This window comes from Arvicola amphibius, chromosome 9 (assembly GCF_903992535.2).
Source record: "Arvicola amphibius chromosome 9, mArvAmp1.2, whole genome shotgun sequence".
Taxonomy (NCBI): Eukaryota; Metazoa; Chordata; class Mammalia; order Rodentia; family Cricetidae; genus Arvicola; species Arvicola amphibius.
This window is the reverse complement of record NC_052055.2, coordinates 54,098,015-54,110,891: the sequence shown is the minus strand read 5'-3', so window position 1 is coordinate 54,110,891 and position 12,877 is coordinate 54,098,015.

Sequence of the window (12,877 nt, the reverse complement as noted above, 5' to 3'; positions counted from 1 at the left end):
CTGATTAAATTTCAATATTGGTCATTTTCCTTACTAGGTCAGTTGTCATTGGTTTATTCAGTTTTTAATGTCATCTTTGTTAAACTGTGCTTAGTGTTGTATCTAAAAATCTGCCCAGTTCTAGTTTTTCTGCTTTGTTAGTATATAGTTTCAAACAACAACAACAAAAACCCAAACAAACCAAACCAATCCAAACCAAAACAAAAAACCCGAATCCCTAAAAATCCTTTGAATTTTTGTGCACTGTCTTCTGTAATTCAATGACTTTGGAGCCTCTCCTCCACACTCCATCTCTGTTAACTGCCAGTTTTGTTCTTTCCAACTACTGAATGCTTTCACTGATTCTCTGTATTGTTCTTTTGGACTGTTTATTTCTGCTCTGATCTCTTAATTTTTTTTCATTCTGCTTTGGGGTATGGTTTATTCTTAATTCTCTAAGAACTTGAGATGGGTCATTAAGGTGCTTATTTGAAATCATAATTTTTTTGATTGGGTACTCTTGCTATACATTTCTCCGCTAGTGTTTCTTATTGATTTTAATTCTTATTTTTATGATTTCACACACATACACTTTGCATACTGGCCACACTTGACCTCCTATCTCCTGAGCCCCTCTGACCACCCCCCAACATCCCACGGATTTCTCTCATGTACTCATGTGTAGTGTGGAGCTGCGGGCAGGCCTGCTTTTCATACCGCTCAGCTCCCAGCCACCGGCTAGCTTATGCCCCGAAATAACAACACACAAACTGTATTCATTTAAATACTGCCTGGCCCATTATTTTCAGCCTCTTACTCACATCTTGACTAACCCATATCTAATAATCTGTGTAACGCCACGAATGGTGTCTTACCAGGAAAGATTCAGCATGTCTGACCTGGTGGCTGTCTTCATCACATCTGTCTCCCTGAGGAGAGGCACAGTGGTCTGACTCACTTAGGAGAGGCAGGGCAATTGTCTGAGCCATCTATCTCACTTCCTTTTTCCTGTTCTGTCTACTCCACCTATCTAAATCTTGCCCTATCAAAAAGCCAAGGCAGTTTGTTTATTAGCCAATGAGACTCCTCCATCATTTCCCCTTTTTCTGTTTAAACAAAAAAGAAAGGCTTTAACTTTAACATAGTAAATTACATATAACAAAAGTTATCAAGTAAGAATTATAGTTACAATATTTATATCTATTTTATCTTTTATCATAACAAAGGAAAACAACTATAACTATCTATTCTTCAACTCAATCAAAGATTCCAGAAGGATATAATATTACCTAAGTAAATGAGAAGTAAGCAACTTGCAAAACTCTAGAAATCACAGAGACATCTTGCTGCCTGGACAGTCAACCAAAGTTCCTCTGTACTGTTGGGGCATCCATCTTCAGCCTACAGGCCCATAGTTTCCAGCAGACATTTCCATGAAGCAGGAAATTTCAAAGGCAGTTCAGTCAGTATCTGCTGTGTCCTGCAGAATGTCTTGCAGACTCTTTCATGAATCAAGAATCCCAAAGAATCATCTCACCTTTAGGCAAGTTCAGCAGTCCTCTCTCTGCTGGTTCTTTGTGTTCAGTTTATGCAACAGCCCAGGCAAGAGCAGTTTCTTGCCCAAATGGCTATCAAACTCCATAAGGAGCCTCTTCGATGCCCATCTTCCTCTTGAAGTAGATTGGTGCTGCCAGGAGCAGACATGTCTCATTGTCATGAAAAATCTAAGTCGTTAAAACATTAAATGCCATATTCTGTAGTCTTTGAAAGATATTAGGAATGCTTATCTAAGTGAAATATATCTCTTTATATCTAGAAAATCTAACATAACTATAAGCTTGACTATTATCGATGATTATTCATTAACAACCTATATTTCCTAATTATACATTACATTTTTAAATGAACTACACTATCATAATACCTTAATCAAGATCAGAAATATATATACATATAACAAAATTGACCTTAAATCTCTATCAATAAAGCAAAATCTATACCAATGCAAATTATTCATATCTATATCATATCCCCCTTTAAATGTAAAAGAACATTTATAAACAATATTTGGGAATATGGACATAGTTATTTCTCTCCAAACTGCTTCCTGCTGAATGGGGATGCTGTTAATCAGATCTTTCATGGTGTAACCTGTGTGTCAGGTTTATTTCAGTCATCAGTTGGGTGAAGTAATTTTCTGAAGGTGTTCACAGCAACCTTTCAGGAGGGCGTGGTCTATCATACCATATTGGGATAAAAGCAATCCACAGGGTCTCATTTTCTGTAAAAACAAAAGAAGAAACTCCTTTCCAAAGCATCATGTCCTTAGATCCAAATTCTGAAGTCAAGGTATTTTTAAAATATCTATCTTGGATTAGTTCAACAGCATTTATAAACAAATATCTTTTAGCAGCTGTTGCTCCTTCCTCAGCATTCAAACAATTCAAAGAGAGCATAACAGCATACAGTACCAGGAGTCTCTGTGTATTTTCCATCTTTGTGTGGCTTTGTTTTAATCGCTATTTCTTTTATTTTTACTTTTACTTTTTGAGACAGTTTTTTTTTGTCCTGGAATAACTCTGTAGACCAGGCTGTCCTTGAACTCTCAGAGATCCATCTGTCTCTGCCTCCCAGGTGCTGGGATTAAAGGTGTATGCTACCACACCTTGAACTCACAGAGATCTGTCTGTCTCTGCCTCCCAGGCATTGGGATTAAAGGTGTGTGCTACCACACCTTGAAGTCACAGAGGTCAATCTACCTCTGCCTCCCAAGTGTTGGGATTAAAGGTGTGTACCACCACAACAAACTACTTCCTTCCTTCTTTCTTTCTTTCTTTCTTTCTTTCTTTCTTTCTTTCTTTCTAGAACTTTAACCTTTAGCCTGCATATATTTTTAACACACTGGAAACCATTTAGAAGTTTTCTTTGTCTTTGTATTTCTCCTTATTGTATATCTCTCTTTTTCTGACCACACGAGTCTCTAATTTACCAAGCAACATAGGTAGGACCAAAGCCATGGCCTTGACAGCTAGATCCAGCCCATTCCCTAGCCTTCCAGCCTCCTGGCAGAGGTACCGGCTGTAGCCGTGTTTATCACCACAACTCTGTGGCGGTTCAAAGTCCCTGCCAGCAAGCAAGCTCCAACAGTGTCAAACAACAATCAAAAGCTCCATAATCAGGACCACCTGCTTGAAAGAGTCAGAGTTTGCCCTGGCAGGACGGCCCAGAAAGCCGGCATTTTAAAACAGTGCATCTTTTTTCCTGCTACAGCTGAAAACCGAAGAGCATGTGGTCGGCTTTTCATCAACAGTTTAAGTTTAAGTGTTTCATAGTAGGACCTCTTAAAAGAGCTGCAGGGTTTTGCAGCTAAAGCTGAGTCAGGAAGCCTCTCTTAGATGAGAGCGCTTGCTTGCCAGACCCGAAAACATGCTTTACTCTATTCTTTCCCAAGCTTTCCCAGGCTTTCTGTGGATTCAGTTGTCCACGTTGGAGCCATTCTGTAGTGTGGAGCTGTGGGCAGGCCTGCTTTTCATACCGCTCAGCTCCTGGCCACCGGCTAGCTTATGCCCCGAAATAACAACACACAAACTGTATTCGTTTAAATACTGCCTGGCCCATTATTTTCAGCCTCTTACTCACATCTTGACTAACCCATATCTAATAATCTGTGTAACACCACGAATGGTGTCTTACCAGGAAAGATTCAGCATGTCTGACCTGGTGGCTGTCTTCATCACATCTATCTCCCTGAGGAGAGGCACGGTGGTCTGACTCACTTAGGAGAGGCAGGGCAATTGTCTGAGCCATCTATCTCACTTCCTTTTTCCTGTTCTGTCTACTCCACCTATCTAAATCTTGCCCTATCAAAAAGCCAAGGCAGTTTGTTTATTAGCCAATGAGAATCCTCCATCACTCATGTCCACTTGTTTTGTTTTGCGACTCAGCAGAGTTACCCAGGGCCGTCCGTGTGACTGTCGGAGTCTGAGGGACTCAGCAAAGGGCACATATCTAAAGACAGTGGTTCCTGCTCTCCCAGAATCTACTGATAGCCAATAGCTCAGTGGCTAAGGGTAGGGCCCCATGAAGCTGATCCCCTTTCCTCTACTGATTGATAGGGCTGCTCTTGTGAGGGCCTATTCAGGTAGCTAGAGTGGATGCGGGCTAATGATTCTAATAGCTGCATCATTCTGTGGCCCTTTATCCTGTCTTCTGGCTCCTACATAATCCTACTCCTTCCACAATGTTTCTTGAGCTTTAAAGGGGTAATATAGGTGACCGGTTTTAGGTCACATATCCTTCACTTATCTTCTACATATTGGGTAATCACGAATATCTGTATTTACTATTGTTATTGCAAGAAGAGGCTTCTCCAAGGCTGGAAGCTGCCGTTGTCTGTGGATGGAAGCAGAGGTAGTTAAAGGCAGCTTGCTGCTATGTCAGTTTAGTTAACTGTCAGAAATACATTCCCCGAGTGGACCTTCTACTTCCCCAGGCATGGTTGTCAGCTGTCAGAAATACATTCCCTGAGTGGACCTTCTACTTCCCCAGGTTGTCAGCCAGGCTTACATTATTGAATCCTGATGGAGTGGGTCCTAAGTCCATCCAGAGAGCAGTTGGTTATCTCCCTGTCAGTCCATCTGCCATTGCACAGGGGGGTACATCCTGCTCTCCACATGGATTCTTCATACCCCCTTTATCCCATTGAGTCCTCTCTGATCCCTGCACTTATCTCCCCCGTCCCTTGCCTTCCTCCCTGTCCAAACCCTTCAATCCACAGTATTCTCTTCATCTAATCCGTTATCCTTCTCCTCTGTCTTAATGTAATCCCTCCCGTTTGCATCCCACAGATTATGGTACTGGGTTTCCATCCCATTTTCCCACACAAGTTTTCAGTATACACTCAGTTCACTTGAGAAGTGTCTGCTGTTTCTGTTTAAATAATTTCCAAATTTTCTCTATGATTTTTAATTTCACAGTGATCCAAAAAGATATATGATCTGATGGTATGATTTTATTTTTTATCGTTATAAAGAGTTGTTTGTAGCTTAATGTTTTCTATTGCAACATGTTCATGTGTGGATGGAAAGAACATACATTTTATAGCAGTTGGGTTGTTCTGTAAATGTCTGTTAAACCTACTTGATCTATAGTGTGGATTTTTGTTCATCTATCTTTATTTTGACAGGCTCTCACTATGTATATCAGCTTTGCCTCAAACTCACAGATGCTCAGGCTCTGCTTTTCATGTGCTGGGGTCACAACTGTGTGACACCATACCTAGCTTACCTAATTTAGTCTTTTTGTTTGTTCTGTTTTTTGAGACGGGGGAGCTCTGTCTGTAGACCAGGCTGACCTCAAACTCACCTAGATTCATCTGTCTCTGCCTCCCAAGTGCTGGGATTAAGGACCAATACTGTCTGGCTTTTTGTTGTTGTTGTTGTTATTGTTAATTTGGTCTTTATTTCTCTTCTGATTCTAAATGGTAGTTGGCATTTATTTTCTTTCAGGACTTGAAATATATCATCCCATTTGCTCTTATACCTGTAGGACTTCTTTTTAAGAAATCTGCTGTTACCTTAATGGGGTTGCTTTAAAGTGACTTGGCATTTTTCCTTCCTGGCTTTTCAAATTCTCTGTGCTGTACTTTTGACAATTCAACTATCTGTCATGGTGAGGAACTTTTCTAGTTGTGTCTATTTGGAGTTCTATGGGCCTCCTGGACCTAGAAGTCTGTGCCATTCTAAGACTAACTGAGTCTCCAGTTACAGTTCATTGAGTAGGTTTTCTGTGCACCTAGCCCTTATTTCTTTCCATTTGTTTATGCTGATGATAAGCAAGACCGGCCTTTTAATGGTGTTCAGCAGCTCATGCATGTTTCCTTCATTCTCATTCCTACCATCCCTTACTTCCATGCCATTTTGGAAAGCTTGTTTTTAAACCTTGAGATTCTTCCTTATTTAATCTAGTCTGCTGTTCATACTTCTAATTTTTGTGATATACAAAATTATCTGGTTTTGAGATTTTTTTATTGCATCTTTATCAAAATCTCCATTTCTTGCTATATTCGTATTCATATACAGCTTTGTCTTTCCATTTAACTATTTGTATTTTGTTTGATTTCATTGGCCTTTTAAAACAACCATTCTTTTGAATTCTTTAGTGGACACTTCAGTGTCTTTGGAGACTCATTATTTACCAAGTGTCATATTAGTTTTTTTACATTTTTTTGTGTTTTAATTTAAGGTTTATACATATGGTAAAATGAGTCTCTCTCCTACCCTTATTGGTAAGGCAATCTTAGTAAGTGAATTTCTCCAAGAGATATGTCTTAGGGTGTTACTCTGTCAGACAATGTTACGTTTACTAACAGCCTCCTACCATAGCTGTGGTAACTGAGTTGTGATCAGTGAGTTGGGGTACATGTCGTCATAGCACACTGGAGTCTGATAGTGTGCAAGATCTTTTTGTCCCTCTGACAAAATACCTGAGTGAAACCACTGAGGGGAGAAAGGACTTGTGTTGATACAGCTTCAGGGCTTCTTGTTCATAGTCAGCAGAGTCCATGGCTCCCAAGCCTGTGAGAGAAAAACATTATGGTGGGACAGAGATGCTCACCTATGACAACCAAGAAACGGGAGTAACAGGAAGGGGCCAGGATGGAGATAGAGTCTGCAAAGACATAATCCCTGTGCTACAGTCACCTGGGACGAGGGAACCTCAATTGATGAGTCCTTTATATCATATTGGCCTGTAGACAAATCTGTGGGGCAATTTATCAGTTAATATTGATGTGTCCCAGTCCTTGTGAGCAGTGCCACCTCTGGGCAGGTAGTCCTGGGTTGTATATGAAAGTTTGGTTAACGAGCCCGTAGGCAGCGTTCTTCCATGGTCTTTGCTTCAGGTCCAGCCTTGACTTCCCGCGATGATGATGCATGTGAAAGTGTAAACCAAACAAACTCTTTACTTGTACCAGTAGCCTTTGGTCATGGGTTTATTACCACAATAGAAACCTAACTAGAATATCCACAATTCACTCCTCCAAGTATACCTCCCCTTCCACAGTCCTATCTCTTCCTATACTCTATTTAAATGCTGAATCCATGAATGGATTAAATGTTTGATGAGTATCTTAGTTAGGGTTTCTGTAGAAGGAATGGCAGGCTGTGTTCCTGCCACCTGGCTCCTGGCCACCTGGCTAGCTTATGCCTTGAAATAACTACATGGAAACTGTATTCATTGAAACATGAATGCTTAGCCCATTAGCTCTAGCCTCTTACTGGCTAACTCTCACATCTTGATTAATTAACCCATTTCTAATAATCTGTGAAGCTACCATGAGGTGGCGGCTTACCAGGAAAGAGTCTAGTCTACATCCATCTCAGGTCGAAGAATCATGGCATCTGACTCACTTCCCTTCTTCCCAGCATTCTGTTCTGTCTACTCCACCCACCTATGATCTGACCTATCAGGCCAATCAGTTTCTTTATTAATTAACCAATGAAAACAACACATAGAAAGAAGACCCACCTACATTAGTTTTCTGTTGCTGTGAAGAGACGCCATGACCATGGCAACTTTTACAAGGAAAACATTTAATTGGCACTAGCTTAGTTTGAGAAGTTTAGTCCATTATAGACATGGTGGCAAACATGCTGGCATACAGGCAGGTATGGTGCTGGAGAATGAGCTGAGAGCTCTACATCTTGACCTGCAGGCAACAGGAAGTGAACTGTGTGCCACACTGGGCATAGCTTGAGCATAGGAGACCTCAAAGCCTACCACCACAGTGACACACTTCCTCTAGGAAGGCCACACCCAACAAAGTCACACCTCTTAATAGTGCCACTCCCTATGGAGGCCATTTTCTTTCAAACCACCAGTCAAGCCAGAGCCCTCATACTCTAACATTTCCTGGGAAATGCTCTCACAGAAATACCTCAAGGTATGCCATACTAACCTCTTAAGCATATCTCCATCTAATTAAATTAACACATAAGACTAACTATCACAGTGGTGTAGGAGGTCCTTCTGTATTTGTGTTGCTTTTATTGGTTAAATAAAGAAACTGCCATGGCCTTTTGATAGGGCAGCACTTAGGTAGGTGGGGAAGATAGAGTGGATGCTGGGAAGAAGAGCATGAGAGATGCCATGAAACTCCTGTCTGAGACTGACGCTGGTTAGGATCTTTCCCAGTAAGCCACAACCTCGTGGTGAACACAGGTTGGTAGAAATGGGTTAGATCAGGATGTAAGAGTTGGCCAAGAAGAAGTTAGAGCTAATGGGCCAGGCAGTGTTTAAATGAACACAGTTTCCTTGTGGTTATTTTGGGTGTAAGCTAGCCAGGCGGGATGTGGCCTGCTCCTCCTACTACATCACAGGGAAATCACAGAAATCAAGAGTTGATCTTTGAGTATAGATACTCTAGAAGTCTGGTGGTGTTACCACTATGTGCTCCCTGGTGGCTTTTCCATGTGGTAGTCTGAATTGGTCTTCCTCAGGCTCTTCAACTTGAATGTTTCATGGTATTGTTGCCCTAATAGATCCAAGGACCTCACATTTGTCCTCTGATACTGATGTGGAACCAGACACTTAATGAGAAGCAGATCAAGAGGCACAGCGCCTGCTCTGTAAAATTCATGGGGTTTCATCAGCATCACACAATCAGGCAAGGTGCCAGTGATCAATGGAGGTGACATACATAAGTGCTGATGCAGGACAATGTGTGCATTCTACTGTAGCCGTAGGCTTTCGTGCTTAGACACAGGGCTTCCCGCCCTGCTGAGCATGCCTGTGGGTGTGATAGACAAGGTCTTCTGCCTGGGGCAGATCAAGCAGCTGGAGCTAGGCAGAATTGCTCTCAGTGGAGGCACTCACAGGAGATGAAGAATAAGTAGAATGACAACAACATCAGTAGTTTCTACCTGGACCTTGTCAAATCTGTGCCTTGGAGGTGAGGATACAGCCAGAACCCTGGCTCAGAGATTGTGTGTGTGTGTGTGGTGTGTGGGTTCAATGATGTAGGGAAAAATGGCACCTAAATGAAGCCACGTGTGATTGGCCACACTTTGGTCTCCCCAGGCTCCTGGACCCCCAGTTCAGCTCCTTTCTGTGTTGTCACACCCATTCCCCACTAGATAGCACTCCTTGGGTGTGCTAGCTTCCTTGTGGCCAGGAAAGAACAAGACACCTAACATTAACAAGACAGGACTTCCTTAGATTTCAGAAGGCACAGTTCATGGCCATTTCTGGGACTGTGGTGTGACATACGTCATGATGGTGGGGGCCCGTGGTAGAGAAGGCTGAGTGAGGAAATGAGGAAAACCGAGCAAGGGTCTGGAGAGCCAGGCATAAATGTATGCTCCTAGTATTTTCTCCAGTTATGTTTTAACTCCTAAATTTTCCACAGTCTCCCCAAATAGTACCACTAGCTGGTGACCAAACATGCACTAAATGACCCTGTAGGAGACATTTGATATTCACACCATAACAGTTGGTCTGTGACAGTCACTCCACCAAGTCAAGTCTGGCTCATGGGAAAACTATCAGCTCTGCCAGTCAGTGTGCTAGAATGGCTGTGGAATCCTGGATATGGGATATACAGGGGTTCGACTCCTAAATCTGCCCAAATTTGGATACTGTCTCCTTTCAAGACAGGTCTTGTGGGGCTGGAGAGATGGCTCAGAGGTTAAGAGCATTGCCTGCTCTTCCAAAGGTCCTGAGTTCAATTCCCAGCAACCACATGGTGGCTCACAACCATCTGTAATGGGGTCTGGTGCCCTCTTCTGGCCTGCAGGCATACACACAGACAGAATATTGTATACATAATAAATAAATAAATAAATATTAAAAAAAGACAGGTCTTGGCTTTGGTATTCTGAAAATGCATGTTTGTTTCCAAATGCTTTGAATGCCTTCATTCTCTCTCGTTTGCCCCTCCACTCCTCTTCTCTCCTCTCCTTTTTACGCTTTGTTTGAACAGGTTGTTTCAACAGCTTGGTTTGGCGGTCAGATATTCTCCCTTCCTGTTGATCCAGTTTTTTGATGAGGTTTTGTGACTCTCTCTTTTCTCTGTGTTAACCTGACTTAGGCCTCCTCACCCCTGGTTCTGAAGCCAGGGTGATATCATCTTTTAAGATTGTAGTCTCCTGCTTCACCTGTCTGTCACCTCTTGTGCTTCTAATACCTGTCACTTTGATTTTTCTGTGGAGAGAAAAGTCATGCCTTCTGAAGATTATTTTTAAAACATTTAAATTTTCAAGGAGAAACAAACATGCAAACAAACATCTCTAAAAAATGACTAGAAAATTTGCATCTTATGGTCAGTAATTGAGAAATTCCCCCATTGAGAAGAAAGTGCTTTGTTTTAGAGGTAAACTTGTAGTAACCCTTTGCTGGGCTCACAGTGCTTAAAGATAAATTCTTATTAGTACTGGTCTGAAGCACAGTTAAGATCCAAGTGTGGTGGCTCACTTAGAGTTCCAGAACTTGAGAGGGTGCAACAGGCTTGAGCTACTGTGAGGCCCGTTTCCACCAAGACAAAACAACCTAAAGAGGGTTGGTGATTGTGTTGACTTAAAAGAAAATGGCTCCCATAGGAAGTGGCTTTGCTGGAGACGGTATGGCCTTATTGGAGGAAATGTCTTATTGTGTGTGTATGTGTTTGGGGAGTGAGGGAGGGGGTTGAGGTCTCCTTTGATCAAGCTATAGCCAGTGACTCATAGTTGCTTCTGCTGCCTGGAGATGAAGAACTTTCAGCTCCTTCTCCAACACCACATCTGCCTGCACACTGCCTTGAAGTGTGGGTTAAACATCTAAAACTGTAATCCATCCCCAATTAAATGTTTTCCTTTGTAAGAATTCCTGAGGTCATGGTGTCTCTTCACAGCAATAGCAACCCTAAGGCAAAAGTTGGTACTAGGTACTTGGGTATTACTGTGATGTGCCAGGCTATGGTTTTATTTGGAGGAATATGGACTTTGGGACTATGGATTAGAAAAGCAATTAAATGCTTTCATTGTGGCTTAATGGGCCATCCTAGTATGAATATGGAAGACAGCGGTGTTGAAGGTGATTTGAACTGTGGGGGAGGGGGCTGGCTCAAGAGACTTCAGAGAAGAATGTTAGTATGTGACCCAGAGAGTATTCTTGTGATATTCTGGTGAAGAATGTGGCTGCTTTTTGCCCTTGTCTGAAAAGTTTGATTGAGGCTAAAGTGTGAAGAGTTTTAGATTTATTTCATTGGCAGAGGAAATCTCAAAGCAACCTAGTATTGACTTTGTCATGTGGTTATTAATGTTAACTCTAATGAAGATTTATAATGAAAAGGAGGAAGCTGAGCAAGGAAATTACAAAATGCACAATTTGAGGAGAAAAGGGGCACCAGGAAGTAGAATGGGAGCTAAGCCCTATGCTATAGGAGCTAAGCAGATTAAGAAATGAATTAAATGGATTGGTAACCTATGGGCAAGACCCTGCCCAGCTAAATTTTCAATTTGTGAAAAGGAATTAAAGAAAATCTCAGAGCCTTTAATCCCATGCCTTTAATCCCAGCACTTGGGAGGAAGAGGCTGGTGGATCTCAGAGTTTAAGGTCAGCCTGTTCTATAGAACAAGTTTTAGGACAGCCAAGCTTAGGTAGTGAAAGTAACCACGTAAAACAGAAAGCTAGTGATGATGTAACTGAACAAAGGAAGCATGTTTCAGCTCCAGTAAGCAGTAGAATTTGGCAGCTTTGGTCACGTAATGCTGTCTTACAGTCAAGGATGGAAGAAAGGCATTATGGAATCTTCCTCCGAGACTAAAGAAAGCCAATGAGGCCAGGCATGTAGCAGGGGTTTCCCTGAATGGAGGCTTAGAGGGGCCATTGTGTGAAACTATGAAGGTGAATCCAGGATTGCCTTGGAGATCCCAAGATGTTGGAGAGGCCAGAGCCGTGGGATACCTGCCAAACAGTGTTGCTAACAGGAAGTGGAACCAGCCCAAGAGAAAGAAGTGTGTTGCAGTCAACAAAGCTGAATGGAGTTGGAGATTTGAAGAGTGTTTCAACATCAGATGTGGAGAGGCAGAGTTTGGAGTTTGCTCAGCTGGTTTTCAGTCTTGTTTTGGTCCAGTACTTCCTTACTATGCTCCTTTCCCTATGTTTGGAACAGTAATAATATATCCTAGGCCTACAACATAATGTATACATTGGAAGTATGTGATCTGCTTTTTGATTTTGATTTTTTCAGGGGATTACAGTTAAGCAATTACATGAATCTCAGAAGAGACTTTAAATTTTAGACTTTTAAATATGTTTGAGACTGTTATAGACTATGGGGACTGTTAAGAATATTTTTTTTTTTTTTTTTTTTTTTTTTTGGTTTTTCGAGACAGGGTTTCTCTGTGGCTTTGGAGCCTGTCCTGGAACTAGCTCTTGTAGACCAGGCTGGTCTCGAACTCACAGAGATCCGCCTGCCTCTGCCTCCCGAGTGCTGGGATTAAAGGCGTGCGCCACCACCGCCCGGCTAAGAATATTCTTAAATTGAGTCTCTCCGTCGACACAAATAATTCCAATCAGACCAAATTAGACCGAATAAAAGATGCCCACATTTACTGCATTTACTGCACATTGACAGAGGGGGGACCATACGAAACCCGAAGACCATGTATGTTCTCATTTTGGGCGGTAGCCTAAATAGTCTGTGGGAACGGTCCACGGCTCAGCGGGCTTTTCCTAGAGGTGGAGTCTGTACCAAGGCAACTCCTGGGGAGTGGGGGGCTTCCAAAGATGGATGTGGGGTATTACAAGGACCTTTGAAGTTGGACTGCATTATGATACAGCTACAAGCTTTGGGGGGCCAGGGAGTGGAATGTGGTGGTTTGAAAGAAAATGACTCCTGTTGGGAATGACTGTTGGAGGA